This window comes from Marmota marmota, unplaced genomic scaffold (assembly GCF_001458135.2).
Source record: "Marmota marmota marmota unplaced genomic scaffold, marMar, whole genome shotgun sequence".
Classification (NCBI taxonomy): domain Eukaryota; kingdom Metazoa; phylum Chordata; class Mammalia; order Rodentia; family Sciuridae; genus Marmota; species Marmota marmota.
The window spans coordinates 53,529,951-53,557,556 of NW_025999968.1; the positions used below are offsets into that span (position 1 = coordinate 53,529,951).

The following is a 27,606-nucleotide window of genomic DNA, read 5'->3' on the forward strand; positions in this document are numbered from 1 at the left end:
CCTCCCTCCCTCCCTCCTCCCTCCCCACTCCACCCCTCTCTCTCCTTCCTGATCCTCCTGTGAGCTGCTTGCCTCTGCCACATTCTTCAGCCATAATGTTCAGCCTCACCTCAAGCCCAAGGAATGGAACCCACTATCTATGGATTGAGACCTCTGAAACCCTGAACCCTCAAACTTTTCCTCCTCTACAGTTGCCTGGTTGGTCCTTTTAGTCACAGCCACAAAAAAAAGCTGATTAAAACACCAGGGATCCCCCAGGTGGAGGCCTAGAGGAAACTCCAACAGCTCCTCACCCTGCTGTGGAAGGGTGCATTAGGCATTAAAGAATCTCCTTCCCATCTTGACATTTGTTTCCTGCGGCTGCCGTAACAAGTCACCACACTCTTGCTGATGTAGAGCGACAGAATTTATCCTCACAATTTTGGACCCCAGAAGTCAAAAATTAGTCTCGCTGGACTGAAATGAGAGTGTTGAAAGAGTCTCTGGAGCTTCCGAGGAGAACCCACTCCTCGCCTCTTCCAGGCGTCAGCATTCCTTGGCTTGTGGCCTCACTGGTTCTACCTCTGCCTCCATGTTCACATCAGTTTCTCCTCCATCGGTGACGTCCCTTTGCTCCTCTGACAAAGGGACACTTGGGATTGCATTTAAGCCTCACCTGGATAATCCAGGATAATCTCCCCATCTCCAGATTCTCAATAACATTTGCAGAGGTCCTTTCTCCAAATAAGGTCACATTCATGGGTGCCAGGTACTAGGACCCAATATCTCTGGGGTCCTTAGACCACACACCCTCACCAGGAACCACAGGGAAACCATTTCAGTTTGGGTTTTGGTTTCTGAGTGAAGGGACGAAATCCTTCTTTCCTGAGAAATTATCATCTCAAACTGGCCCTCACACTGGTCCACACCCACAAATCACCCTACCTAGGTGGCCAAACCAAACTTCAGTTTAACTGTTGGAGATCACAAAACCCAGAATGAATGCATGATGAACAAACTCCCACAGAAACGACAAGCAGCTACTAAGTTGTCTCACCAAGACTCCAGATGCTGACATAAATTTCTCATCTTGAGTGTGTTTAGTATTAAGTACAAGAAGGCATTGATATCGGGGCTGGGGTAGTGGCTCAGGGGTAAACACCCCCTAGCATGGGTGAGGCATGGGTTCAATTCTCAGCACTGCATATAAATAAATAAGAATAAAGGTCCATTGACAGCTAAAAAATATTTTTAAAAAAGAAGGCTTTGATAGGGTGCGGACAGCACCAGAGGCTGCATCACTCAGCTTTGCTGGGCTAACAGTGGACCCAAATCTCAGCGGTTTTTTTATGACAAAGGCTTATTTCTTGTCCAGGCAATGTGTGCCTGGAAGACAACTGTGGGTCTGTTCTAGTCTCAGAGACTTCTTCATTCCCAGATCTAGGCTATAGGATATCTCCCAAAGGGAAAGAAATGCAATGGTTACTAGAACTTTTATGGAAACCACTGAACAGATGGGGGTGGAGGGGACAAAGACTTCTAGAAGTGAAAATTACAATTAAAGTTTGTAAAAAATCAGAGAACAAGCAGAGTGCAGGGGTGCACCCCTGTAATTCCAGTGGCTCCTGAGGCTGAGGCAGGAGGATCACAGTTTCAAAGCCAACCTCAGCAAATTAGCAAAGCTGTGAGCAACCTAATGAGATGCTGTTTCAAAGTAAAAAACTTTAAAAGGGCTGGGGATGTAGCTCAGTGGTTATGTACCCTTGGGTTTGATCCCTGGTACAAAAAAAAAAAAAGTCAGAGGACAGAGTAATGACAGATTAGACATGGCTGAAGAAATTTGCAAACTGGGCAGCAAAGAAACAGAACCAATAGAATATGTGTATAAACAGAGATTTGTTTTAATTGAGGAGAATGGCAACTATGAAATCTGCAGGGAATACTAACAGCCTAAAGTCCCAGGAAGAGGTCAGTTTTTTGAATCCAGAGGCAGTCTCAAGGCAGAATTAACTCTTCCTCAAACATCCTCATCTCTCCCCTGCCCCCATAAGGCCTTCAACTGATAAGACCCACCCACGTTATGGAGGGTAATCTTCTTTACTCAGACTACTGATGGAAATATTAATGTCATCTAAAAAAATCCTTCACAGTAATATCAAGACTAGTGTTCAACCAAGTATTTGTACCATAAACTACTCACAGTGGCACATAAAATTAACCACCATGGGGAAAGTAGATCTGTGACTACCTTTTCAAGTTTTTTCAATGTTTGTTGCATCTTCGTAGAAATACAATTGGTATTTAAAATCAAAGATCTTGTTAAGCTTAGTAGCTTTTTTTGCAGGGTCTTTAGAATTTTCTGTGTATATACTTACATTGTCTGAACAAAGACCATTTTACTTTTTTAAAAAAGAGATTTCCCAGGGCCTAATATAGAGAGACAAGATGATGAGAAATATGAGAAATATGAGTGGTTAAGATACAAGACATACGAAGGTTGTCTAATCCAAGTTCCAGAAGGAGAAAAGGGAGAATGCAATATTGAAAAGATATTGATGAAAGATACCTGTCTATAAATTTTAGAATCCCAAATTCCAATTTGTCTAAATCCCAAGCTTGGCCAAAAAGAAATCACAGCAGATGCCAAACACGGAGGAGGCAGATGACCTTCAAAGGAGAAACAAGCTTGTGGGTGACTTCCCAGCCACAAGGAGGCCAGACGGGGCGGAACACCTTCCACGTACATCAAAAACTTTGTCAACCTAGAATCGTGTACACTGCAACAAATGTCCTTCAGGAAAAGAGATAAAATAAAGACTCCAACAACAAGTGAGAGAGTTGAACATCAAAAGACCTTTATCAGACAAATATTTAAAAGATTGTTTCAGGCACAAGGAAACTGATCCCAGAAGGAAGCTTGCTATTTAGAAATAAAGGAAAGAAACAAACAAGCTGACTGATCTAAACAGACATGGGTTGTATAAAACATTAATAATTTAAGTGAGAGATCTGTTGTACCACATTACACTTCACGACGCATTGTATTCTTGCAAATCACTAAGAAAGTAGATTTTAAGTGTTCTCAAATGACACCAAAGCCTGTTAAGCCTGTGAGGGAATATATATGTTAATTAGCTCGATTTAGCCAGCCCACAATAAATATATTCAATAAAGGTTGAATTAAATTGAATTGAATTAAATTAGGTTTTTTAAAACTTAATGAGTTTTAAGAGCAACAAAAACACAAAAGGGGGGGAAATGGAAGTTCAGGTTCTTTGGGGGAGCAGGGTAAGCGCACTGAGTAGTTTCAGACGTGGCTAAGGTCAGTGTGTGAAAACGTCTAGAGCAAATTTATTGCTAGAAAAGTGTTTGTCAGTGGGGTGGGGGGAGACGTGTGCTGGGGACATCCGGTATCATCTAGAAACACCTCCCTGCCTCGACTGGGGGGAGTATGGCTGGTCCCCGTGAGTCAAGGCCAGGGTGCTGCCGAGCACCAGTAGCAGAAAGAGCACCCCACACCCGGTGACAGTCACCCAGGCCAAGGAGTCTGTGGCATAGAGTTTGAGAAACCCTGTCCTAGAGGAAAAGCGGAAGAGAAAAATTAACGAGGAAAGAGACTACTCCAACCAGAAAGGAGAGAAGAAAACTTTGGGGAAGGGGGTAGTCAGAACAAACAGAAAACATAAAGTAAAATAATAGAAGTAAATTCAAAACAGAATGGACATGGGGCTGGGGTTGTGGCTCGGTGGTAGAGCGCTTGCCCCTCCTGTGTGAGGCCCTGGGTTCGATCCTCAGCACCACATAAAAATAAAGGTATTGTGTTCATCTACAACTAAAAATTACTTTAAAAAATTAAGTGGACTATGATCCAGCAGAGACAAGATCATATTTTTTCAATGTAAATAGTAAGGTTTTAAGTATTTTTAAAAGACCTACATAGAACATAAAGATGCAGAAAGACTGGAAGTAAAAAGAGAACAAAAGGTATTCCAGGAAAATCCTAACCAAGAAAGCTTTTGTTATATTACTATCCTATAAAATAGGCTCGAAGCCACAAAGCATTAAAACACCGTTACATTATCATAAAAAGTTTCAGCTCATCAGGAGGATAAATTAGTCCTAAACATATTTCGTGTCACAACATGGTTTCAAAATAGAGCAGAATTGGCTCAGCCATGGGGAGAACTGGCCAAGGTCACCACCACATGAACATACTGATAGCTGACACCTCTGCAGCCCGGACGATGAGCACCGTGCTGTTGAGCACATTCCAGTGCAGTTCTTTATGGAACCCAAGACACCACCTGTTATAAGATGCACCGTTAGTATTTGAACCCCTGGGAGAAAAGGAAAATGTTGTCCCCTAAAATATGCCTCATATGATGGCAGGGCACAACTCAACATCAGAGGTGTTAAAGTGTGTGTGTGTGTGTGTGTGTGTGTGTGTCTGCATCTGTGTGTGTCTGCTGTGTGTGTGTGTGTGTGTGTGTGTGTGTGGAGAGAGAAAACAAATATGGCAGTGTTAATAGTGACCTAGATGGAGGGGATCTCAGCCTAAAACCTCATGAGGCACTGGGTTCAATCCTCAGCACCACATAAAAATAAAGGTATTGTGGTTTTTTTTTTCCTGGAATATCTTTTGCTGTCTTTTTTACTTCCAGTCTTTCTGTATCTTTATGTTCTAAAGATATCTTTATGTTTTCTAAAGGTTTAAATTTTTTCAAAATAGGAGTTGGGGAAAATTAGAATGAAAAGGCAAATGATAACAAAGAGTCACCATTCCCGCAGGTCTTCAATTTCCATATGTGTTCAAAACAGCACTTTTTTTTAAATTAAAATTTTAATAGACAGAACTGGAAACTATCATGCTAAGTGAAATAATCTAGACTCAGAAAGCCAAAGATTGAGATTAAATAGAAAATTTAAGTCAACTAAAACACCATAAAGCATATGCAAGAGAAAAAACTAGTAAAATTCTTCCGGGTAAAAGGTTATATCGTGTACAGATTATCCTGATGCCACAGTTGGACTAATTCTGTCCCTTCAAAATTCATGCACTGAAATCTCATCCCCAGTATATTCAGCAGTGGAACTCTTGGGTGGTGGTTAAGTCTTGAGGACAGAGCCCTCAAGAGTGGAATTAGTGACCTAATAAAGGAGGTTCCGGGGAGCTGTTCACCTCTTCTGCCACCGTGAGAACAAATGGAAGGTACCATCTATGACAAACAGATCTTCACCAGAAACCCATCTGCTATACCTTGATATTGCACTCCCAGCTTCCAGAACCATTAGCAAAACACATCTATGAATTGCTGATTCTGAACAGTCAAATCACCTGGCTTCTTTAAAATCAAATTGAAATTGTTTTTCAACTTCAACCTTACATAAGAAGTCACCCAGAGTTCTGCATCATCTTGCTTCTACTTTTAATAGTTTTGTTTCTTTGCTGCTAAAATATAGCCCTGATTATAGATGAAAAGTTAAACCTTAGTGGCAAACTTTCTTTTATTGTTAAAAGTCATCTTTGAGCACAGAACTAATGATGGAATATTTTTACCAAGTAAACGTTTCAAAATTTAGCTCTCTGGCTGTTCAGATAAGCCCAGTTTTGGAGAATTCTAGATTAATGGTCAAATGTTTTCAGTCTTTGATCATCCTTAGAGGCAGATATGAGGATTGGGGGACCTCAATTTTGTTTTTCCTCAAAAACTGACTCTCATTTCCTATCAAGATGGAGTTCTGAGGCTATGGCCATCACCAGAGTTAAATTTCTGTCCTAGAAATGCCTTTTGTTACCACTGCATTCTCACCAATAGACAAGGAATCCAAACACAGGAGCTATAAGAGGGAGGGAGTAACTAATGCAGGAGAAGATTTGTTCAAAAAAATCTAATAAATCCTCTTTATTTTTCTAGCCTCACAGAAATTCATGGAGAATACCCAACTAGACCATAGCTTTTAAAAAAAAAACAGCACACACACACAAAAATGTTGCATTTGTCAAATAAAGTGAGGGGGGCCCAGAAGTGTGGCTCAGTAGTGGAGCACCTGCCAAGTATGTTCAAGGCCCTGGGTTTGATCTCCAGATTAAGAAACATAACAGATAAAAATGAAGTGAGGGGAGTTTCATACTCAGATGCTTCCTGTTTAAACCAGAGGAAGCTTTTGAGGCAGATCACAATGCCAGGTGTGGCAGGCTGATACCCTGCACGCCCAGACTTCAGGGCCTTTAGGAAACTGCTCAGAGAAGTGAGGCTGGTGACTGCAGACTCTGAACACAGGAAGCTCTCTGCAAACCCTCAAACCCTGTTAGTTACCCTCGCAGCCTGCCCCAGCATCCTGTGTCAACGGTAATTTGAGCATTTTAATAAATAACAGCTTTACTGAGAAATAATTCAGAAACCAGACAATTCACCCATTGTTTTTTTCTAATCATAAAATAGAACTCTGACTTTACATCTTACATGTTTTCCACACTCTGGAAATAGGTAAACAGCTAAAATGAGAGGAGCCCAGTATATACACCTAGAGGTTCCCCAATGTCTTTGTCTGCTTGGGCTGATATAACAAAATACCACAGATGGGGTGACTTAAAGAGCAGAAATTAACTTCTCACAGTTCTGGAGGCTGGACGTCTGAGATGTCTGCCTGGGCAAGTGCCAGCGAGGGTTCTTTTCTTGGTTTGCGGGTGACTGACTGCCTTCCCCTGTTCTTACATGGTGCAGAGAGTAAGCTCCGTGGACTCTTACGAGAACAGTGACCCGTCATGAAGACTTTGCCATCATCTAATGCTAAATGTCCCCCAGACGCCCCATTTTCAAACACCATACATTGAGGTTTGGGGCTTCAGCATGTGATTTTGGGGGAGACACAACACATTTAGTCTGTAACATATTTCACCAGTCCCTTATTGCACACCAATATTACATGAAAAAAAAATGTTTATAAATATAAACAATTTGTTTTCAAATAAAAAATCATTTTTCCCTGCTCTGAAGTTCCTCATTTTTTCACTCTCTCCTGGTTCTTTCCCACTAGCCTGTCTTGGCCATATTCAGTTTTCACACTGTGTCTTCATATCCATGGAGACAGTATGGTAAGACTGCTGTGGCACACTTACGAGTGCTCTTTATCCACCTAAAGACTCACTGTCAGGTGAAAGCAGCATCCTATTTTGTCAGGAAGTCCCTTTTATGTGATACTTCTAGTTTCTGAGGAACCAACTCAAACTCTTTCTTCATGTGAACTCAAATCAGGCTCAATGCCCCACCTACAAAAAAAAAAAAACGGTTTTTGCAATTCCATTCTGTTGTATGTGGCCAGTGAAATATCTTCAAAACTACACTAGAAGAAAAATAGCCTGTGTTCTCAAAGACTTATCTAATCTCCTGAGCTTGTCTCAGTTGATATCAAATCCACAAGTCAAAAGTCACCAGTGACTTCTGCTCTTTGACTTTCAAAACTAGACACATCATCAAATCATCCCATATATACAAAATATATTAGACCTCCCTACACAAAGGTTTAACCTACAAGTTTGGGGCTTTATGATGGTGCAGAAGCAATGTGTACTGTAGAAACCGTATTTCAAATTGTGATCTTTTCCAGGCTAGCAGCAGGCCATGGGACACTCTCTTTTGAAGCTGGGTGACAGCAGAGGGCACAGCTCCCAGTCAGCCGTGTGATCATGAAGGTGGATGATCAGCACCCAATACTGGGCTGCATGGTAGTTTAAGTGTGTTGTTTTTTATATTTTCAGCCTCTGATGAGTTTTATTAGGACACGGCCCCATCCTAAGGAACATCTGAGAAGACCCCAGTATATACATCAAGGAACATTTCCCCCATGCTTCTGACCGCCTCTTCCATAACCTCATTCTTTAGATTTGACAGATTTAAAACATTAGATCTTTTCTTCAGAATGTGTGTTTGGGGGCTGGGGTTGTGGCTCAGTGGCAGAAGCACTCATCTAGTATGGGTGAGGCACTGGCTTTGATCCTCAGCACCACATAAAGATAAATAATAAAGGTATTATGTCCATCTACAACTAAAAAATAAAATCCCAAATGCCCCCAATCTGAAACTTAAAAAAAATAAAAATGAAAAACAGATTGCATGTTTTGATGTCAAATCAGGGACCAGCTCCAACTATATACCTTCCTATGCTTGCTACATTCACAGAATTTCTCTGAAGAATGATTTCTCTGATGTCAAATAAGGTCTGTGCCACTGCCTTTCCACGTTCTACACACGCAGGGTTTCTCTCCGGGATCACTCCTTTCATGGAGGATGTGCACTGACTAAAGGCCTTCCTACATGTTTTGCATGAGCACGGCTTCTCTCCAGTGTAAATTCTTTCATACAGGCAAGATGTGCAGTCTTCCTTTCCACACTGATCACATTCATAGGGTCTATCTTCAGTATGAATTCTCTTATGTCAAATAAGATATTTGGTGGCTGAATGCTTTCCCACATTCCTCACACTGATAGGGTTTTTCTCCAGTATGAATCCTCTGATGTTCAATAAGAAATGACTGGCGGACAAGTACTTTACTACATTCATTGCACTTGCAAGGTTTCTTTTCAGAATGAATGTTCTGATGTTTTTTAAGGTTTGAAGTTCCAGAAAACATCTTTTCACATTCCTTACACTCAAAGAGCTTCTTCTTCCTTCTGTGGACTTTCTGATGTTGGATAAGGAAGGGGTGAATGCCAATCACAGACCTTCTCGCCTTTATTGCATCTATACAGCCTCTTTGCACTACGAAACCTTCAAAGCAGAATAAGGATTGAAAGGCACCTAAAGTCCTTCTCACATTTATCATATTTGTAGGGTTTTCCTGAAGTGTGAATTCGCTGATAAAGTGGAAGGGGTGCAATCCTACTAAAGGTTTTCCCACATTTTCTTCATTTAAAGGCATTCTCTAAACGGTGACTTCTCTGCAGCACACTCTGACTTAAGACCTTCACACTTTTATGGGGTTTCTCTCTAATATGAATGTTTTCATGTGTAACAAGGGCTGGTTTCTTTTTGAAGCCTCTGCCATATTCATTGCATTTATGTATTTTCTTTCTACTGTGAATTCTCTTCTGAACTAAAAGGGATGACTTCCGACTGAAGGCTTTCCCACATTTTCTGCACTGGTAGACTCAACAAATTTGGAGAGATGGGCATGGACTCAAGGCCTTCCCGTTAAATGTTTCCTTTCCATTATGAATTTTTCTATGTAGAATAAGGGTTTTTTTTTAATTGAACCTTTCCCCACTTTTATCACATTCATGGCTTTTCTTTCCATTGTGAGCTCTCTGGTGAGGAGTGGGAGATGAGATCTGACTGACAGCTTTTCTACAATTAGACATTCATAAGGTCTCTCTCCAATATGTGAGTTCTCATGAAGTTTAAGAGAGAAACTTCAACTAAAGTTTTCACCACAGTAATTGCATTTTAAATATTTCTTCCCTGAATTATCTTTCTTGGGGGTTTGGTTTGGAATGAATTTTTGTTGTAGCCCCACTTCTCTGTGGAAATCTTTTGTTTTGCAGAAACTGGTTTCTGATAGCCCTTTGCCTGGATTTGTTGCATTGATTTGGTGGTAATTTCTTGGTCTCACACTTAGACCCTGAGTCTGGGCCCTGAGTCTTCTTGGTGGCACCACCATTCGGGGTGCTTTCCCCTTCTCCAGTAGGGTGATGACATTTGGCCTCCAAGAGGAAAGACCCAGTGAGACCAGGTTCCTATAGTTTCCAACATGACATCTTTATACAAATCCTTCTGAATGAGGCTCAGCCATTCCCACTCCTCCTGGAAGAAGTAAATGGCCAAGTCCCCAAGAGTCACTGGTGCCTTGGATCCGACGTGCAGCGGACATCCTTTCTGCTCCCTTGAGAGTCCACCTTCAAAGAGAGGTGAAGTGCAGGAGGGACAACAATGGATAGTTTGAAGCCACTGGTAATGTGGCTTACAGCAGCAACAGGAAACGAGTACAATAAGCTTCCGTGTTTTTCCTTCCAATTTAGGACCCCCCCCCCCAAAATGGACTTCTTTTGTTTTGTCAGTGAGTGGCTTGATGCTGCGTCCCAGCTGGAGCCCACCACCACAAGTGCACAAGAACCCCACTGCTTGTGTGATCCCCTGCGGGACCCTGGCCCACCGCGATTCACCCATTTAAAGTGTGCCTCCCGAAGTTTTTAACAGAGAAGGACTTTAGGTGCCTTTCAATCCTTATTCTGCAATCATGATCACTCGCTGCAGGACTTTCATCACCCCCCAAAAGAGGCTCCCCACCTATTAGCAGCCACTCCCATATTCCTGCCACCCCGTCCCTTCCCGGGCAACCCCTAATCTACTTTCTGTCAATGGATTTGCCTATTCTGGACATTTTGTGTAAGTGCAATGATACAGAATGTGATACTTTGAAGCTGGATTCTTTTTCTAAGCATGTTTTGGGGGTTCATTGGGTTGTAGTGTGTATTGATACCTCATTTGTTTTAATTTAAACATAATATTCTAGTTTATGGATAAACCACAACTTGTTTAAATCACTCATCTGTTGATGGGCATTTGTCTGTTTCCATTTTTTGATGACGAAGAGCAACACTACTATGAATGCTCATGTACACATTTTTGTGTGGATCACATTTTCATTTCTCTTGGGTCTATACCTAGAAGTAGCGTTGCTGGCTCATATGATAACTTCATGCTTAGCTGTTTGAGGAACTGCTGGGCTGTTTTCAACAGCAGCATAGCATCTTGTAACACTGTCTTTTCATGGTATCTCAACCCACTATTAGCAAGGAACTCATAATGCAGTCCAAGACCTGGTCTCCCCAGCCCTTGGGACAACAAAGATGCTATCAGATGTTTGCAGAGACTTCTGCCATTTTCAAGTTTGCCACTCTTCACTGCCTATCTTCCTCAGTCCACCAATAACCTTGAGACTCACTGGGAGATGGAAAAACATTTCTTGTTAGAGCTTTGCATGCATTCACTGCCCCTACCCAAGCTAAGTCCCGGTTTCCTTTTCCTTAATGAGTCTACTTCTGTCTCATACTTTCTACTGCCAGCTCTCCCACTGGTCCAATGCTTCCAGGATTTCCCTGCATGGATTTCATGGCTTTGCCTGTCTGATTTGCATCAGAGGAGCAGAGTGATGGGAACTAGACTTTGTACCAGTCACTTTTCTGTTGCTATAACAAATACCTGATATCAACTTTTTATAAAGAGAAAAGGTTTATTTTGGCTCACAATTTTGGAGGTTTCAGTCCGTGTTGGCTTATTGCTTTTGGACCTGTTGTGAGGCAGCACATCACGGCAGAGCACATGGTGAAGCAAAGGGTTCACCTCACGACTGGGAAAACAAAGCGGAAGAGTCCAGGATCCCACAATCCTCCTCAAGGACACACCCTCAATGACCCAAAGCCCTCCTCTCATCTTAAAGGTTCTGCCACCTCTCAGAAGTCCCATTGAGGATGGTACAGTAGTGCACACCTGTAATCCCAGCAACTCAGAAGGCTGAGACAGAAGGATCACAAGTTCAAGGCCAACCTCAGCAACTTAGCGGGGATGTCAGCAACTTAGTGAGACTCTGTCTCAAAATAAAGCTGAAGATGGTTTATTTTAGCTACATGGTTAAGCACCCCTGGATTAATCCCCCTCCAAAAAAAAAAAACAATTCCATTGAGAATTGAAACTATTCTCAGTCTGAACTGCAAATGAGACTTTAACACATGGGCCTTTAAAAGAAATTCCAGACCCAAACGATAGCAGGAATATAGGCAAGAGAATCTGGTTCCAAGTTATTATAGAGAAATAAGCGGGCAGGTTGTTGCCAAGGACTGAATCCGGTGGATTCCAGGAATAGATTCTTTTGATTCTCCTCAAAAAGGGCAGAGAAGAGACATTCAGAGAAGGGGGTTGGTCAGCTGGCTCGAGGGCTCGATGTTGGATAAACTTCCCGCTGCTTTTTCAATGACGAATTTCCCTCCCCAGCAAATTTCCCTAGATTAAAGATGATTCTCTGGATTGTGGTTAACCAATTCCTCACATTGTGAGCCAGGCTGGAGAATTCAATGTTGAGGGAACACTGATGTGCCCTGTAGCTTTTTTTGTTTGTTTTTTGGGTCTTGGTGGCGTTTTTTGTTTGGTTTGGTTTGGTTTTTGGAATTTCCTTCACCCTTACTCTGTGGCCTTTTCAGCACCCTCAACCCCCTTATCTCTCGGATATCACAGGGTCTTCTAGCCTCGCAGGGGAGCGCTCATTCCCTCGACCCCCTCCATTACACTTGCCTCGGCTTTGATTTGCCATCTGCTCTTTCCTGTCTGACTAGTTTCTCTGATGGAAAAGCCAAGCAGCAAAAATAGCAGGTGAATAGTTTCCTCTTGGTTCTCAGTTAACAAAACACCTTCTACCCAGAGCAGTGGCCCTACGCCTCCGCGCTCTTCCTGCCCCTACTCTGGCTACACTAATCAGTGCACACGGTATGCATATATTAAAATGTCACATTGAACCCCATTAGTGTGTGCACTTAAGTCATGTTCTTTAAATTAAAAAAAAAAAAGCCTCCAAGGATTCTTGGCTCATTCTTGTGGTACAGTCTTAGCAGCAATCCTTTTAGAAGGTCAAAGCCACTCTGAATCGGTCACTTTCACTGTGTGCCCACTGTGTCTTTAGAATGGATCCAGTTTGAGAGATGCTTACAAATCAGGTTTAAAGTAAATGTTTCGAGGAATGTTTACAAGTCATATTTACTTTCATCTTTACACATTACAAGTCATAATTTAAATTTTTCCTCTTTATTTTCTTTAGTCCTGGTGGCAGACTTAATCTGGCGAGCTGCAACAATGGAGGAAAGCTAACCAGACATTCTTTTTTTCAATATTTTTTTTACTGGTAGATGGACACAACATCTTTATTTTATTTGTTTATTTTTATGTGGAGCCGGGGATTGAACCCAGTGCCTCCTGCATGCTAGGCAAGCGCTCTGCCACTGAGCCACAGTCCCAGCCCCACCAGACATTCTTCGTAGATGTTTCTCATTGAATTGAGGTTTCCCTGCCAGGACTGACAGGACCAAAAGGCCAGGGCTTGACCGTGAGCTGGAGATTACATGATGCCAACTAAGCCTGTGGTGACTCTGTGTCCTTATCTCTGTAAGGCTCTGTAGTCTTCAGAGATTCTCACAATCCCAGGGAGGAGGCTTCAGGCACCATCTGCAGAGCCCTCCACAGCCTTATCAGGGGCCCATCTCCATTTTCTAAACAACACCAACTGCCCACCAGTACACCTAGGTTCAGGGTATCAAGGGGTTCCTTGCCTGATTCTTACAACTTCTCCATTTTATATGATTTCAAAATAAAAAACAAAAGTTTAAAATAGAAAAGAAAAGGAACTCCATCTCAGCTCTCGGCCACGGCCTGCATCTGATCATACACGAAGATCCACGTTGAGGTCCTGGTAGCCCCAGGAAAATCTGCAGCACACATGGAAAGGGTGATGGGGTGGGGGTGCTTTTGTATATGGCATTGGGACTGACATTCTCCTGGTTTGTCTTGTGGAAGACTGAAGAGAAAGCAGGGCATTGAAGGTGGGCTCTGGAGACAGACGTCAGTTCACCAGAGGGACCACCCTGCCATCAGGGCCTTGGTCTAAGGGAAGGAGCAGCCCCAGAAGCAAATATCTCCTTCTCGGCATGAAGCTGACCTTCAGGGCTGGGAGACCTTGAAGAGGAGGGGAAGCTGGTTCCTGAGCTGGCAGGAGTCTGAGCAGGCGGTGATGACTGCCAAGGCTCGTGGGTGGTGTCTAGAGCTGTTTGCTAAGGAGGCAGAAGTGCAGGCTGTGCGTCCCACGACTCGCTGTCACTGTTGTTGGCTCATGGAAAGGCTCACCCCATTCCTCAGTTTTGTTGGAAGGAACCCTCAAGGCTGATGGCTTGGGGTAGACACTTGCCTAGCATGTGGAAGGCCCTGCATTCAGTCTCCAGCAAAGAAGGAGGAGGAGGAGGAAGAAGAATTAGGGAAACAGGAAAGCAGTCATACTCACCAGTTAAAAATAAAATCTCTGCTTTGGATCTAAAATAGGAAAGATCAGGTGGCAGGTGCTTCTTTGAACTCATTTCAAGGGATCTAACACTAAGGGATGCAGCAAGACTGTGATGCTAACAACCAACTCATTTTAACAGTAAATTCTAGAACTGGGCTGGGGATGTGGCTCAAGCGGTAGCGCGCTCGCCTGGCACGCGTGCAGCCCGGGTTCGATCCTCAGCACCACATACAAAGATGTTGTGTCCGCCTAAAACTTAAAAATAAATGTTAAAATTCTCTCTCAAAAAAAAAAAAATTCTAGAACTGGATCACAATATGATGTCTGTGGCTCTGGAATTGGAGGATCTCAGAGTACAATGAGAAACCATATGAAACTAGCAAAGATGTTGGGTAGTTGTACTGGACTACGTGGTATCCTCCAAAATTCACGTCTATCCAAAATCTCGGAATGGGACTTTATTTGAAACCAGGGTTTTGGCAGACATGAGTTAGTTAATTTAAAATAAAGCCATACTAGATTAGGATGAATCCTCATCCATTGCCTGGTGTCTTTATAAAAAGGGAAACAAAGAGACAAAAAGGACAGCCATATCCATGGGAACTGAGTGCAGATAAATAGAGACCGGTTGATGCTTCTACAAGGCCAGGAGCTCGGAGGACTGCTGGCCGCCATTGGAGCCAGGAAGAGGCAAGGAAAAATCTTCATCTGGAAGCTTTGGGTAGATCATGGCTCTGCCAACACCTTGACTTTAGACTTCTGGAATCCAGAACTCCGATAGAACCCATTCTTATTGTTTAAACAACTCCCTTACCGGTAATTTGCCAGGGCAGCAATGGGAAACTTAAAACCGAGAAAGGACGTGTGGCTCTATCCTGACCAGTTTTAATGTTTTTATGTCCCCCAGAACTTTTTTTTTTAGGGTGAGGTTTCCCTAAGTTGCCCAGGCAGGCCTTGAACTCAGTGTGTCAAATGGGAAGGAGAAGGAGGCAAATGACTGCTCCAGGTCAAGTATAGGAAGCCACACATCCTTTCGTTGCAAGGGACTTACCTGATGGGGACAGGGCCTGTTGACTCACTGCCTCTTTTCCTGAGCTCTTGTTCAGAAAATGTTCAGCCCACCCAATTCCTGGGCAAACAAGGGAGGCAGGGAGCCTGTGTCATGCTCCAGAGATTCCCCATGATTTTCTTCCTGATCAAGTTCATGGTTACTTCTCCTGGCTGCCTTGTCACTCTTGGTGAGACAGAGCTGACCAGCCGTACACAATGTCTTTGTTTCTGTGTCCCCCAAAACTTTTTTTTTAAGGTGAGGTTTCCCTAAGTTGCCCAGGCAGGCCTTGAACTCAGGATTCTACTGCTGGGATTAAAGTGGTGTGCCACACACCCCAGCTTCCTCAGAGCTCTTAGTTAAATAGCCACTAACTAATGAGCCAGGCTTTTATGAGCCCAGATTTATTGCTCTTGATTTATGAATAAAAATATGCCCAGGGGCTAGGGATATAAGTTGGCAGTAGAACGCTTGCCTAGCATAAGTGAAGCCTTGGGTTCTATCCTAGTAAATATTAACAAAAACAATTATGATCATTATTATCATACTCTAGCAAAAAACACTAGACTTATGGGATTATTATCTATAAGCAGGATAACCATTACAAAGACAGATTTTAAATTGGGTTGAACAATTCAATAAAAACAGCAAAAGTGGGCAGCCTCAACTCATGTTCTGTTTGCCTTTTGTCCAGGGCCTGCCCTTCAAGGTGGCTGCCAATGAAGGGTGCCTTGCATATCTGTCCCCATGGAGTGGATGGAGTGGGGTAACAGGAGTCAACTCTTATTTAGTGCTTCCCGTGTGAAGGCCCTGTTCTAAGCACTTTGACATTTTTTATTTGATTCCCACAACAACACAATGAAGCAGATACTATTATTCCCCTTGTTTTTTAGAGAAGGACACAAAGGCATAGAAAGGTTAAGTAACTTACCTAAGATCACACGGGCAACATTTGAACCCAATTAGCCTGGCTCCAGAATACGTGACAAGTAGACTCTAGGATGGCCACCTGTAATCTCCACCTCCTGGATTCACATCTTTTGTGTAATCCCCTCCCCTTTTGTGCAGAAGGTGCAGTATGACTGGCTTCTAGCCAATAGAATGGGACCCAGGTGACAGGATACCACCTCCCTATTTAGGTTTCATGTGATTGTGATATATATCTTGCTGGCTTACTCTATTGCCTTCTCGGATGGCACACTCCAGCAAAGCAAGCTGCTGGGTAGAGAGGCCCATGTGGCAAAACCTAAAGATACTCTAGCCACCAGCCAGAAAAATACTGAGGTCCTCAATCCAGCAAACCTCAAGGAACTGAATTCTACCAATAACCACAGGAGCTTGGAAGTAAATATTTTTCTAGTTTAGTGTTTGAATGAGACCCTAACCCTGGCCTACACCTTGATTATAACCTTGTGAGAGATCCCAAACCAAGAAGCCAGCTAAGTGTCTCTGGATTTCTGACCCACAGACTCTATGAAATAGTAAATGTGTGTTGTTTCAGGCTAAGATCAGGGCTAATTGTTACGCAACAATCAATAACTAATACAACCCTGCTAGAACTGAGTTACAGCTTGACCACAACTTGCTGACCTTGCACTATCTCTGGATCTCAATCCTGGTCAAATGAGACCAACTCATTCCATTTATTCACTCAACTACTGTCTATTAAGCAACTAGAGTGCTAGGAACACAGTTCTAGGTATTATCTAAGAGAGAATGAGACAGAGTCCCTGCATGTAAATATGTCATGGCAGATTGCAGCAAGTGCCATGATGAAGCATAAAGCAAAAGATAGTAGATAAAAAATGTCAGGGCCAAAAGTGGGGCCAGGGGTAGCTCAGTAGAAATGAAACATTTGAGTGAGAGACCTAAAGGAGGCAAAGGAGCAAGATTTGCAGATATTCAGGGAAAATTGTGTCCTCGCTAAGGGAAACAGCCAGCTCAAAGGCACTGTGTGGGAACATGGTTTGCAAGGATCAAGGCTTGGCAGGAGGTCCAGTGTGGCTACGGCAGAGGGACCCGGGAGGGGAGTGAAGGCACCCTCAGAATGTCCTCACAGTGCACAGTCCACAGGCAGTGGATGGAACCCAGAAAAGCCTACATCCAAAACCCGAGGCCCTACCCCCCATCCTGAGGTGAACTTCTGAGGGTGACCCAAGGCAGTAACTTGCAAACAAGGGGTGTGCAAAGGTTATTCACAGGGAGGGCGACAGGAGGGGGCGGGGGCTGGGTGCTTCCGGTCTTCTCCTGTGCATGTGCACACTTATCCCTGACCTCAGTTAAAGCCTGGATTCCCTGACTTGGCCCAGTCCAAGGAGGTCCTGCCCACGCTGTTGTGGAGTCCAAGAGCCAGCATGGGATTCTCAGTCCTCTTCATTTGAGTCCTGCATTACACAAGTTAGTCGTTTTATTGCCAGATTGCCTCGTGTATATCTTTTACGGTTTTAAAAGATTTTAAAAAGACATCTGGGAGTCAGATCTGGCACCAGGTTATGATCTATTACGGTGTGTTTTCTGTGTAAGAATGACAACACACGGTCCCAGTCTCGCCATAAAGGCCTCAGCCCTTGTCACTGAGACTGGACAGTTAGACCTACTTATTTGTCCCCATGTTTTTCCTCTGAGGATGAGTTGGCCTCAATTCAAATCCATGTTGCTTCATTTTTAAATGGGCTATCTTGAGGAAATACCTTAAGACAGCAAAGACTTTGGTTCCAAGTACAAAACACCCAACCCAAATCATAGGAGCAGAGTTAAAAAAAATTAAACTCATGCATATGATAATCATGAAAGAGGGATAATAATAGACAAGAGATGTTGTTATGGTTTGGATATGAGGTGTCCTCCCCAAAGCTCCTGTGTTAGTGCAGAATATTTAGAGGTGAGATGATTACGAGAGTTGGAATCTAATCTGTCCATTTATTTGAATGTCTGGATGGTAACTGTAGGCAGGAGGGCTGTGGCCTGAGAAGGTGGGTCACTAAGGGTGGGCTCTGGAAGGGTACATCTTCCCACTTCCGTCTCCCTCTCTCTGCTTCCTGGCTGCCATGAGGTGAGCAGCTTTCCTTCAGCCTTGATGTTCTGACCTTGAGCCCCGGGAAATGGAGTCCACCATGGACTGAACCTCTGAAACCAGGAGCCAAAATAAACTTTCCTTCTCAACATTGTTCTTCTCAGATGTTTTGCTCACAACAGCTAAAAGCTGACTAACAAGGACGTCAACACATATTGCAAATCTGAAAAGTCAATAAAGGAAGGGCAGTTGGAGTAGTGAAGCCCAGAAACTAAGTATGTAGAGAAAGGTTCAGTCAATGAATAACTCAGAGCCCCCCAGAAAGGCTCAGGGTGGGAATGAGCTGAGTACCTCAGGAGGCAAGACCAAGGATGAAGTTGAAAGCAGGGAATTGAGTGACAGTCTGGATATGAAGGTTTTAGTCCTTGGGGTTCATTCATTCCAGCTTCCACAAGGCTACCCTTCCTCAGATGCCACAGGCTTATTCTCTCTTAAAAAAAATAAATTAAAAAAAACTGAGGGAGTAACATCAGCAAGGTACCTGTTGCCTGTCCCCACCCTACCCCCATACAAAAAGCCAACACAACACAGAGGAAAGAACTCTATTCCAACTGGAGCAGCTAAGAAACTTCTGGAGAACAGCAGGGAAAGTAGCAAGATCCCTGTGCAGCACAAAAGCCCAGACAGCACACAGAGTGGACACCAAGATGCTCTGCCTCTCCCATACTGTCTCCTCACACTAATCAGTTAAGAGCCCAAAGGGACTTCCTATAAGGAGAAGGCAGCTTGGAGACCCAGCAGTCTGCATTGACACTTGAGACAATGGAGCTCAAAGGAGATGCCCACAACCCTTTTAAGGCCCAGACACCATGTGGAGGATTGCCCAGAGTTCATGCATCTGTAGTGCCACAGAATGGAATACTTCACCCCAGGAGCTAAGCCGCTATGGCTCAGCACCATCTTGAAACCAGACCCTCTGCTACAGTATGTCCAACCCTGGAGGTTAGTAACCCCAGTGTACTTCCATTCTTGAGGCTGGGCCATTTTTCCACCATGCTCACATGGGTGGCCGCAGCACCACAAACCCAGCTGTTCAGAGTTAAGGCCCTGAAGAAAGACAGAGACCACAGCTTCCCCAGGGTGTGGTGCTCCATTCTCCAGAGAACAGGTGGACCCACACACAGAGGGGAAGCTGACACACAGCCAGCAGCCTGATTTGCCATGTGTGCCTGCACACAGTCCAACGGCCAGCAGGTCTGGGCTCTACCTCCCTGAGGAGCCTGCTACATAGGCAACTCTCCTGCAGCATCAACACATTCCAAAACCCAACAGCTACCCAGGAGGCAGTCCCTGCCCCCTCACCATGAATACACCACACAACTGACCAGACTACAGTGCCCACAACACTGCAACCAGGCCTAACAGTCTGCCAAGTAGTGACCCTGTCTCCTCCCTGGTCAACTGTACTGCAGCAACTGTACACACTTAACCTGACCCAGCAGCCAGTCACAGAGCAGCCCCAACTTCCTGGTGAGTCTATAACACAACTAACCAGCCCATGATACCTATCAATGCCCAAACTTAGCCCAACAGCAACCAGATGACAGAAAGCCCTGCCCACCAGAAAACCTGCTCTACCACCAGCAGCCCACAGCACCTGAAGCTGCCATTGCCTGGTCCAGCCAGTGGGGCAGGGGTCCCACCCCCAGAATAACCATGCCACACCACTGCAGTCACAAATACACTCAGCCTAGACCACTGGATCAACTGCAGATGTCACGGATGAAGATTATAGCTGAAGAAATGGCACAGAAACAACATTACTAAGCCCACTCTGTGTCGGAGCCAACACAACATACCCATGGCACTCAACCACAGGGAAAAGCCCTTCCCTACAAACAAAGAAGCAAACAAAACCAGAGAATTGGAAAAGGCAACTGTTTCAACTAGATGTACAAATTTCAGTGTAGGGACATAAGAAACATGAAAAAGCAAGGAAACATTACCACTGCTCCAAGGGAACCCAATAATTTTCCAGTAATAGACTCCAAAGAAAAGGAAATTTATAAAATGCCTGAAAAGGAGATTTAAAAAGTGATCTTAAGGAAACTCAGCAAGAAACAAGAGAATGCCAGCAGACAATTCAGTGAAATTGGGTAATACACATAATCTGAATGAGAAATTCAGTAAGTAGATATTACTAAAAAAAAAAAAAGAAATTTTGCAATTGAAGAACTCAATGAAGAAAATTAAAACACAATTTATAGCCACAACAAACTAATGAAACAGATGAAAGAATTCCTGAACTTGAAGATAAGATTTTTTAATTAACCCAGTTGTGGGGGAGGTGGAGCAAAACAGATGGAAAAAGAACAAAGAATGTCTGTGGGAAATGCAGGATGCCAAGAAGTGGAGTCACATTATGGTGAGTGACAGAGAAGGCACAGTGAGGCCCAGAAGACATTTAATGAAATCATAGCCTGAAATCTTCCCAAGTCTGGGGAGAGATGTGGACATCCAGATCCACGAAGCTCAAAGAACCTCAGTTAGAATTAACCCAAAGAAGTTCTCTCCAAGGCACATTATAATCCAGCTGTCAAAAGTCAAAGAGAGAATTCTACAGCAAGAGAAAAATATCAGGAGGAGTGGGGGAGGTGGAGAGGCTTGTGGAAAGCCGGTGGTGGCAGATGGGCTCTGAGGGTTTTCCTGAGGAGCTGTGTGGTGTGGTGTGTGTATTCTAAAAATAAAGTTCATTTCTTTTGACAAGTGGCTCCTGAATTGTGCCCAGCCAGACTGCAACATTTGGTGGCCCGTACGGGGAACGAACCCGCGATCCTGGCGTATACGCACAAATTGCTGCAGATGCAGTTAGGGCATGGAAGACTTTACAAGGACATGGAGGTTTACAAGGTCAATTATCTAAGGTAATACAAGGGGCTAATGAATATTACGCTGAATTTGTAGATAGGCTTATTCAAACAGCTACCAGAGTTTTTGGGAATACAGAACAAGCAATGCCATTAATAAAACAACTGGCTTATGAGCAAGCGAATCGTTGTGAAGGCCTGTGTTCAGAGTAGCTTGAAGGAAGACTGAGACCAGCTGCACACTCACTGCACACTGGTAAAGAAAGAGATTGTTTCCAAGTGACACTACAGGGGACAGCCACATCTCCTCCCAACTGGTACCTCGAAAACACACACTAGGCCTGGCTGAGTATGCGTTCTAAAGTTGGTATGTTGGTTGGTCTGTTGGCTCTATCACTCTGGGGCCTTGGGCAAGTTATTTCATCTTATTTTCTTGTGGGGACCATAACACTATATAGGTCCTCGTGGTATCAAGAGGCTTTAGTTAATTAATGAAAAGAGCTTAGTGAAAAATCCAGCCTTCAATAAATAATATTTTCCCCAACCTTGGAGGTTATTGTTCTTCTGTCCAGAAGGGCTCGGAGGGCTGGGGGAGATCTAGTCCTGCTAGAGAAACCCGAAGGAGCACACAGTCCCCACCAGCAAAGCTTCAGTCTCCAACCTCAGCTGGGCTGAAGTTTAAAACTTCACACCTCCCGCAAGTCTCTGCCCCACCACTTCTTATTTTCAGCAGATGTTTTCCCACCAACATCTACTTCTCAGAAGAACGTTAGCCATTAGCAGATCAGGTTTCAACCTCCCACTGCCAAGACCTACAGGTCACTTCCCCTGCTGCCATCCTTCCTTCCATCCTAGTGGAAGAAACCTTCCTGGGGTGGCTTCCCACGGTTACATTTCCCTTCTCCCACAAATTCATGGTCTCCCTCCGGCTCCTTCTCAACTCTTCAATGTTCTTGAGTGTCTCCAATTTTAAAAAAGCCTAACTCCTCCATTCCCTCCACAAACTGTCCTTTCCACTGTCCTTCATAGATAGATTGAGTTAGGTTGTCCAGTCTCTCTGTGTTTTCTTACTTCCTGTTTATTCTTCAGGCCACCAAGTCTGGCTATCACAGTTTACCCTGTTATCTCCAAGATCACCACCTAATTTCACTAATTTTCTAGTGTTGCAACCCATTAGACTATTTTTGCTGTTACTTTTGCTGTTACTTTGACAGCTTTGTCAAATTTATTACACAGTTTTCAACCTACTAGAAAGAAAACAAATCACCAACAACAAGGGAACGGGGGAACTTGACCTTTTTCAGGACTGGGCTTTTTTGTTTTGTTTGTTTTGTAGTTTTTTCCTTTTTGCTACCAGGAAATAAAACTAAAAATTGTATCATCAAGTAAAAAAATAAAAATTAAAATGGGGAGAAAATAATTCTCCAGGTAAATGGCTTTTCCAATATTCCTATATATTGTTTTTCTTTACACTGTTACCTGACTTGTTTTTCTGCACATTTTCAAGACACCTGGATCTGCTCTTGAGGATAAGCACATCACACAACACTTGGCTAGTTGGGCAGGGTGCCCTGTTCTGAAGTGGTGGGGACAGGGTTGAGGGACAGGGGGGAAAAACTACAACCTTCAGCCTCTGTCCCAAAAGAATGCCTCTCCAATCCTGGGGGATTCCCTCAGGGACTGAGGGGTGCCTCAGAAAAGTGCTGGGAACCAAGAAAGGGTTCAGTCCAATTCAGTCTCTCCCTTGTGAGCCAGAAGGGTCTCCATGGATCCTCTCACATTAGATGTCCCGTGCCCCGTAGATGCATGAATAAGTAACATCACCCCATGGGTACTGCAGGACCCTGTTATTGACACCTTCTTCAACAGCAGCCACATCACAATCTGGATGTTATAGGAAAAGCAATCCTATTTGTCTGTGTAGAAAATGGCCCCTGGAGTGCTGGTTCTTAGAACTCTGAGCTGAGTTTATCAAGTCAGGCTCTGTTTCTTCCTTGAACCTTATCAGAGGCAGGAATTACCTCCAGGCAGAGTGAATGGAGTGGTTACATCAATAGTTAAAATATGGAGCCAATGCAATGGCACATGCCTATAATCCCAGCAACTCAGGAGGTGGGCATAGAAGGATTGCAAGTTTGAGACCAGCCTCAGCAACTTAGTGAAGCTGTAAGCAACTTAACAAGACCCTCCCTCAAAATAAATTAAAAAAAAAAAAAAATGGAAAGGAATGTGGCTCAGTAGCAATGTATTCCTGAGTTAAATCCCCAGTACCAAAAAAAAAAAAAAAATGTAAAGACACCAAATTTGTGAGTTGCCTTTACCTGCTTCCTAGTGCAGGGTTGTTATTCCACAATTAGTGAAAGTATATACCTGGGGGATGCAAGACCATGCTTACATCAAAACTGAACAAGGAAAGCCTATTGAAGTAGGCCATCTCCTGCCCATCTTGCCTCTTTCCCCACTCCCTCCTGGTGCTTCTCTAAGGTTTTTCATTGCTGAGATCCTGATATCCATTTCTCAATGGCAATCACTTCCTCTAAAACAAGGAAGCAGCCTTCTTGGGGGAAGGGCTCCATGTGTGAAATAGAAAAGCCCCAGGGAAAGGGAACACTTCAGAGATCTGGTCATTGAAAGAACAACCAGGCACCAAGCAGCAGAGGGTGGCACCTGGCTCTGCCAGGCGACTCAGCAGAAGCAACCTCATGGCCTTCTCTGCTTAGGAGGGACAAGTCCACTGAGAAAGCTGGGCAGCAGGGAGTCGAACGAGTTCAGCCCTCTGGGCTGTCTGGGAAACAAACCATCAATATGTAAGAGGGGGAAACCAAGAAGTAGCTTGTCAGAAGGTAATTTCCATTCTCCTGGTCCCTCTTCAAAGGACTGAGAAATAAAGGAGTTAAAGTGGTGCCGCAGTCTGGCTGGGCACAAAATCACGAGCCACTCAAGCAGGAACAAAGTTTATTTTTTGAAACTGCCGCCAATGTCCGGTACTGCCCGGGAAGACTTTTTCCACCCACGCGGCCTCCTCCCGGACCCGCAGAGAGAGCTCCTCCCCCGGAACTCCCTCCTACTGTACTTCCCCAACCAATGGGAACTCTCCAGGAGTCCCGTAGCCGGCCTAGGTGAACAGCAGGAGTCCAATATCCATATGAATGCAAATCTTAACATAATCATATCATCTCAATGGCTAGCTGGCGTCACCTTTCGACCAAAAATGCCATGCATCATATACTTGGCTCTTAGCAAAGTGGTATGTTAGCAAGGAGTCTGGATCCTCTTGACCCCATCAAATCTAGAGCTGAGAGCAGGACCCTGGGTATATTCTGGCACACCCAGTCGCTCTCCCTTGGAGGATCCACTTTCTCTGGGGAGGCATCTTCCCGCCAGCCTCCCCACTGCACTGATCCTGGAGAATAAGAAACATTTTCCTGGCAAAGACCAGGACCTGACCCTCTTGCTCCCTTCCTACCTGCCACTCCTCCAACCACACCAAGTCTTTAGGTTCTTTCCCCCAGCAAGCAGGGGTGTGGGATCGGGAGGGCTGCCAAGCCATTGTCAAGCCTGTAGGGCAGAAGGCATTCACTGGGTAGCGGCAGGAAGTGGGAGGTTGGAGGAAGGGGAAGAGGTGGAGCAGCCTCCATTCTTCAGTCCCCATCGAGGTAAGGAGATGCAAGTCCATTAAATTTTTTTTTTGCTTTCCACAAGGCTCCTTCTCAGTGGAGCTGTCCTGCTCTCTATCCCAGCATCTCTCATGGTCCCAGTTCCTTGTTGGAAATAAGCATCATGTCAATCTTGATTATGAAGCAGATTCTGGGGTCCTCTGCTACTCCCCTGGGACAGGCAGGTGACCTGGACCAATGTCTTCCTGGAAGAGCTCTCGCTGGCACCCACACAGGAGGACTTGTCTTTAGTGCCATGAAGACAGTTATGAGAGGTGATGAGGACGTGCCAATGCTCATCATTGGTGACCCAAGACTGTTTGATAACTGTAGTGACTGTGGGTCACTACAGTTATCACTCAGTCACTACTCCCCTGCACTGGCTCCAGACACTGCTTTGGAAATTGCTCTGTTTTCCTTCATGATCTCTTCAAATTTGGTTTCACTCACTATAGAGGGCAAAGAGCCCAGATCTTGGCTGCCAGTGTGGTTTGGGGGTGTTAAGGCCTCCATGTAAGTATCCGGTAGAGGCCCCACTGTAGAATTCGGTGGGAGGAAGAAGGCTGCATTTAGGTGAAGAGCAGCTGGAATGGCCCCAAGGGGAGGTAGAGCCAGATGAGGAGGTAACTGAGGAGAGGAGGGGATAAGATGTTGATGGTAGATGCCAGGAGGAGGAGGTGAAGCGACCCCAAAGCTTGAAGAGAGAGGTAGTGGGGGTGGGATTAGAGGTGGGGGTAGACCCATCAGGGGAAGGGCTGAAGAAAGATGAATGAAGTAGGGCAGCACACTTAGCCACCCAAGCAGATGAGGGTACAAGGTACAAGGTTCTCAGGGCATGTGGCCCATCCATTGGCTTCTAAAATATCTAGAATCTCTAAATTGGGTCCCTTGAGGTATTTCCCCTCTTAGGACTCTGACACACTCAAGTTTCTGACAACTGGGATAGGTTCTGCCACTTGAACCAACTCCTATCCACTTTTTTTTTCCATTACAAACTTTTCTAATAATTTGTGGACAGATTATTCAGAAGCCACCACCACCTCAGCATGCCATTTGAGCTATGAATTTGCTCCATTCTCTGCAAATTCCAACTCTACTACATCATAGACTCCTAAAGAGCAAAAAATCCTGGATTGTCTGCTGCCATGTGATCCACATTATCACAGGACCATCTAATGACCACCAAGAGTTCAAGGTGTTCGTTATGAAATCTCCTCCCACAGATGACCCACCAGGAGAGATTGCCCACATGGACAGCTGCTCATCTTCTATGGAGGCCACAGTAGGCATACAGAATTGCAGGGATCTTGTTGTTGGGCTTGGGAGATGGCTCCTTCTGCCACCTGAGGGCTGCAGCAAGTCGCCATGCAGGTCAATCTGATTTGTATCTATATGGTTGAACTCAGGTTCCTGACTGAACTCCTTATCAACATACATATCAATCAAATATACTCCTCTTGACATGGTTCTGTAAAGAAGATCTTGAGCCCGAAGAATGGGCAAAAAGAATATGGCAGCAGTGGTAGCTCTCCCACCCCAGGGTTCCATTAGAATCTTTATAGCTTTTATCTTATTGAGCTTCTCCACAGGATTTGGTGTCCATCATTCTCCATTCCCTTTTTCTTAGGTCTCCTGATGCTATACTCACTTGCTGTTCTGTTTGTCTCTCTAGCCCTTATCAACCACTCCACTACCGTGACTTAAATATTGGTGTCCCTTGCTACATTGTCCCACCTCCCCTTAAGTGACTGTCTCTAATAGTCTCCTCCATTTATGCAAGTCCTTGGCTGTGCTTTATGATGATGGCCCCCAGCTTGTCTTCACTTTAGATCTTTCTCCTGATATCTGAATTTATATCCAACAGCATATTAGAAAGCTGAGCGGGACTTTTATCCCCAACTATTCTGCTCCTCATTGGAGGAGTCTGACTCTAGAACAAAATACTATGTGTTAAAATCTCACAGCGACAGAAGTTACAAAGGTTATTCTGCCAGACCTCATGAGGGAAACTGCCCTCCTCACACCAGACTTGGTGCACAGACCTGCCCAGGTCAGCCTAGCCCTTCAGCATTTCTGCATTGCTCACCCTGCTACGGCATTCAGAGGCCTGGCTATTGGGGACTGCAGGAAGCCGCCTATGAATTACAGGATCTTCTCTTGGTATGGTAGTCAAGGAGATTTAGGTTTGGCATCTCGAACTCTTGGTGGCTCTCCAGCGGCAATAGATTGTCCAATGCACGTGACCTTTATTTTGGCTCTGCTAGGTAGAGCCCTCACAGTAGCTCCAGAGATGGGCGTAACCCACTGGGAACTTGACAGCCCACCTTTAACCTTTTTTCAGTGAAGAACATTCTATGGAAGGCCTTTGATATTTCCCAATATAAGTAAAGCAGGCATGGGCTCCATTTTGCCATTAGTCTAGAAGCTCCATCCTTCTGATCAGCTTGCCCATCCTGCTTCCAATTTTGAAATTATTTTCTGTGTCCTGTGGTTTTTTTCGTCGTTCTATTTTTCCTAACTTTTATTTCTCAGCCAGCCCATTTTGCCGAGGGGAACCCTATTTCCACTGCCCGTGGGGGATGCAGGATAGAGGGGACTTTGCAGAGGTACTCCTGTTTGGTATCCTTCCACTCCTGGCCGCTCTCCCTCTCCTTTCCCCCTGTTCATAAAGAGGCAGGAGTTTGTTTTGGGTGCCATGGCAATGAGAATTCTCTCTCCCTCAAGCACAGTGACTGTGGCACAGCCATTCCGCGAGGAAAGGGAACAACAGGAGCTGGCGCCTCCTTTGCTTCTCGCTCACAGGGTTCACTGCTGAGCGAAGGGTCCACTGGTTGCTTTAGTTTGGCTGATTGTCCTAATCACTACCCGGATGCCTGCTAGATCCCGTCCAGTGCACTTTCCCTCTGAAGGTGGGTGTCTTCAGATGAAGGAACTTTTCTTGTATTGCTTTTGTGCTTGAGTTTGTGCTTGGAGTTTGTTGAGCTTCTTGGATGTGTGGCTTCATA

General features: G+C 44.4%; 2 pseudogenes; both read right to left on the minus strand.

Moving 5' to 3' along the window:
- Positions 1-7,881: 7,881 nt before the first annotated feature.
- Positions 7,882-11,090, minus strand: LOC107136142 (annotated as a pseudogene).
- A 12,571-nt stretch (positions 11,091-23,661) lies between these two features.
- Positions 23,662-25,502, minus strand: LOC107136143 (annotated as a pseudogene).
- Between the last annotated feature and the right edge of the window lie 2,104 nt (positions 25,503-27,606).